The sequence below is a fragment of the Coffea eugenioides genome, unplaced genomic scaffold (assembly GCF_003713205.1).
Source record: "Coffea eugenioides isolate CCC68of unplaced genomic scaffold, Ceug_1.0 ScVebR1_2542;HRSCAF=3590, whole genome shotgun sequence".
Lineage (NCBI taxonomy): Eukaryota > Viridiplantae > Streptophyta > Magnoliopsida > Gentianales > Rubiaceae > Coffea > Coffea eugenioides.
This window is the reverse complement of record NW_020863038.1, coordinates 105,750-110,606: the sequence shown is the minus strand read 5'-3', so window position 1 is coordinate 110,606 and position 4,857 is coordinate 105,750.

The following is a 4,857-nucleotide window of genomic DNA, read 5'->3' as shown; positions in this document are numbered from 1 at the left end:
TTTGACGAAGAAACATGGTCGGTTCTTATGGAACGCCCGAAGTGAGACAAGTTTTCAAGAATTAAAGAAAAGATTGACCATGGCTCCAGTTCTAGTCTTACCAAACGGGGTGGACGGATATGCTGTGTACACTGATGCATACCGAGAAGGCCTGGGTTGTGTATTAATGCAAAACCGGAATGTGATCTCTTTTGCCTCGAGGAAGTTAAAACCCCACGAGCAAAATTACCCGACCCACGACCTGGAGCTAGCTGCAGTCGTTTTTGCTCTGAAGAAGTGGAGGCACTATTTATATGGAGTAACTTTCGAGGTTTACTCCGATCATAAAAGTCTGAGGTATCTTTTCTCACAGAAGGAATTAAACATGAGGCAGCGACGGTGGATGGAATTTCTGGAGGATTACGACTGTACCATCAACTACCATCCGGGAAAAGCAAACGTGGTGGCCGATGCCCTAAGTCGCAAAGCTCAGGTCGCGAGTCTAATGATCAAAGAGTGGGAATTGTTAGACTCCGTGTGTGAATGGAAACCCTGCCCTGGGAGCCATAAGGTGATTTTTGGCAATATTAAAGTGACTTCCACTCTCTTGGAGAGAATTCAAGAAGTTCAAAAGGAGGATCAGATGGTACGAAAGTGGGGAGAGAAAGTAGAAAAAGGGGAAACCACTGATTTCAATTTTGGTCCTGAGGGTATTTTAAAATACCGAAGTCGCATAGTGGTGCCGAAGGATGAATCGTTGAAAACGGAGATTCTGGAGGAAGCCCATCGATCTAAGTATACAATCCATCCGGGTAGTAGCAAGATGTATCAAGACCTGAAAGGAACCTATTGGTGGGACAATATGAAGAAGGAAATTGCTCTGTACGTGCAAAAATGTCTCATTTGCCAACAAGTGAAAGCAGAGCATCAAAAACCATCGGGCTTGTTACAACCTCTTGAGATACCTGAATGGAAGTGGGAGAACATCACCATGGATTTCGTTTCAGGATTGCCACGAACGCAGCGAGGACATGATGCCGTTTGGGTGATCGTCGACCGGTTAACCAAATCGGCTCATTTCTTGCCGGTGAACATGAAGTATTCCATGGACAAGTTGGCTCAACTGTACATGGACGAGATTGTAAAGTTGCACGGTGTTCCGGTGAGCATCGTCTCCGATCGAGATCCACGATTCGTATCTCGGTTTTGGCAAAAGTTCCAAGAAACCCTAGGGACGAAACTCAACTTGAGCACAACCTATCACTCTCAGACGGATGGACAATCAGAATGAACTATTCAAACTCTCGAGGACATGCTACGAACTTGCATTCTGGATTTCGGAGGCAACTGGGGTCAACATATGACCTTGGTAGAGTTTGAGTACAACAACAGCTACCATTCGTCGATTCAAATGGCTCCATATGAAGCATTTTATGGACGAAAATGCCGATCACCAATTTACTGGGATGAAGTTGGCGAGAGGAAGGCATTGGATCCAACCACTATTCCTTGGATGGAGGACGCTCGAGAAAAGGTCAAGTTGATACGGTAACGACTCCAAACAGCTCAAAGCCGACAAAAGAGCTACGCAGACAATAGAAGGAAAGATTTGGAGTTTGAGGTTGGAGACCACGTATTTCTTAAAGTCACCGCTTTACGGAGTGTCACGGTAGGCAAAGGAAAGAAGCTTCAACCGAGGTTCGTTGGACCCTACAAGATTCTGCAAAGAATAGGAGCGGTAGCGTATCGATTAGAGCTGCCGTCCAGTCTCTCTCGAATTCACGACGTTTTCCACGTCTCGATGCTCAAGAAGTACTATCCTGACCCCTCCCATGTCTTACAACCAGAGGAGATCGATGTGGACGAATCGCTTGCTTACGAAAAAAAACCTGTCCAAGTACTTGACCGGAAAGTCAAAGAGCTTAGAACCAAGCAGATTCCTTTAGTGAAGATACTATGGAGAAACCATGGGGTAGAGGAAGCGACCTGGGAAGTGGAAGAGGAGATGCGAACGAAATACCCTAACCTTTTTGTGAGTTAAGGTGAGAAATTTCGAGGGCGAAATTCTTTTAAGGGGGAGAGAGTGTGAGAACCCGTAAATTTCATTTTCTAGGTTTTAGAATTTTTCATGGCTTGTTTTCTGCATTTCCGTGATTAGAAAATTTTCTAGGTAATTTTAAGGAGCAGATATAATTTTTAGATGATTTTTCTAGTATCGAATGGATTTTGAGGAATTAAGAGCGTATACCGGACGTGGGACCCACTGGTGCGAAAAGTTCGGAAAAATTCGGCCAACTAGGTTAAGTTTTGCATACCGGGAATTAATTTACCGGGTGTTAAGAGATAAGTAGAGGTTGCAATTTGGATTGATATGAGAGAGACAAGTTAGGTAGATTTTTAATTAAAGGTGACAAGTGTCACCATTAGATTGGTCTAGAAGTAAGACCACTATTCCTATTCTTACCATTTGACTTAAAATAGCTTAAAAATGACCAAAAATCTTCAAAAAACAACAAGAAGAAGCCGGCCCTCTCTTGCTCTCTTTCTCTCTCTCTTACTTCAAGCATAAGGAAGAAAATACTTCAATCTTGTTCCAAATCATCCAAACTAACCATCCAACCTTGAAATTACTCCATAAAACCTCTCCAATTAGAGTTAGTGAGTGGATTTGTGGAGTTGTTTGGAAAGTTAAGGTGGTCCATAGCTCTCTCTCTCTTGTTTTAAAGGTAAGTTGTAAAGAACCACCCTCCTCTTTTGAGTTATGCTTAAATCATGCTTAGTGGTTGTATAAGATGCAAGTTTATGGATTATTTCTTGATTTGTGGTTGAAATGATGGAATTTTATTATTTTTGGGGATTTTTCTGTTTTAATATAAGCATGATTGTGTGGCTATCTATGATGATTGGAAATGGTCTATAATGACTTAAGGAGGTGGGAAAAGTGATTAATTGCAACCAATTTCTGTTTTGGAAGAAAATTGAAAAAACTAGGGTTCTTAAGGGAGCATTCTGTCCGAATTTTTAGGTCCTAGATAGAGGCCGAATTGGCCTTATCTCAAAACACGAAAGTTGTAGGGAATGACATTTTAGAGGTGCCAACAAAATTTCAGGTCAATTGGAATAGTGTAGAATGAGATAAGTCGAAATTACTATTGCTGTTCTGGTTTTACCCGAAATAGAGAACTGCGCCTGTAATTGGTTGTTTTGGCTGGAATTGCTTCCGAATTTGTTGTTGAGGCCTTCTGATGAAATTTAACCCTGTTTCTTAGATTTCATCTGGTTTTAAAATTTCTGGATTTGGACTTGTAGAACCTGAGTTATGATGTTTCCGCTAGAATGCGTTTTGGTGAATCTGTTTTACGTTGTTGATGAAGTATCTTGCATTTTTGACCTGTTTTCACTCTAAATTGGGTTGAGTGACCTTCTGTGATGTTGTAGCCCTGTCTTTTAGCTTCGAGATGGTGGGTCTTGAACCCTCATCCGATAAGCGTAGTACAATTTGTGCCATTACCGTAAAATGAGGACAAAAACTGTTTTTTTCAGGGCCAAGCTAGTTACATTTCCGAAATTTCTGGTTTCCTTGATTGTTTGGATATGCTTATGGAACCCTATTGGGGTCATGTTTGGCCTTGGTTTATGACTCGTTATCGAGTCTCATTGTATTTGTTTACATGTTTTTAGGGCGTGACGGTGGTGCACAACGTTCTTTTGACGGAAGTGCATGAAACCACATTTGCTAACGTGGTGAGTGTATTACTCACTTATGTGTTATTATATGACTTTGATACTTGAACTTGAGATGTTGAATGTTAATTGATTGAAGTGAGAGTGTACTTTATCACTTTCACTTGTTGTTTCGCATGTTATTGGAAAGTTGTTGGAATGTTATATGAAATGTTATATGAAATGAAATACATGACTTGGTGTCGTTTGGATGAGTCTCCAACGACTACAAATGTTATCATTGAGCTCAACCCCATTGGTAATTGATTGAATCGAGCCAGCGAGGGCTTGGTCGTGCCAATTAATGTGCCTTGGGGCAATGTTATGGAATCTTGTAGTATGATAGACTCTCGATTCCGGTTTACTCGAGTAATACCACAATACATGTGTTTGGATTGCGGGCCCGGTTGGGGAATGTTAGGTGGAATGGAATGGGTGTAAAGTGGAGTCTACGGTTGGTTATTGTTGAAAATTGACGGAGAGTCAATGGCGTTTGATCAAGAAATGCAAACGAGGAAAAGGGCTCTTGAGAGCCACCCGTATCCTTTTATCCTCATTATTGATGTGTGGCTTTACTTATTTTTGATAAATTGGACTGTTAAGCTGGATGCATCTATGAACTTGGTTGTTTGAGTTGTATTCTCACTGGGCAATTAGCTCACCCCGTTCCATTTGTTTTCCTTACAGGAATCTATCTGATTTTGGAATGACTTTTGAATTGGTTGCCGAATGAACTAGACTACTATAGTTTTGACATGTATAGCTTATGAATGGAACCTTAAATGTGCCTTTGAGGCCGTTTTCACTTTTCATTTGGCAATCGTACATGTATTAACTTTTGAGTGACTTTCATATGCCATTTGACTTGTAAACGCTAAATGTTGCGTTGTATATGTATTTTTGATGTTTGGTTGGGCTGCGGACAGGTTCGGCTTCCAAACGGCAAAAGAAAAAAATTTGGCGAGAACTGCCTGGCCTGAATCCGGCCAGGAATCCGGCCGGATTGCCTGGGGAAAATTTGAATCCGGGCTGTTAGCCACTGGACAGTATCCGGCCAAGAATCCGGCCAGATTCCGGCCGGATTCCACTGTTCCAGGCACTATTCATCGTTTTCATTTTTTTTATTTTGGTACTTGTGGCTTGTCCGAGCGCGCT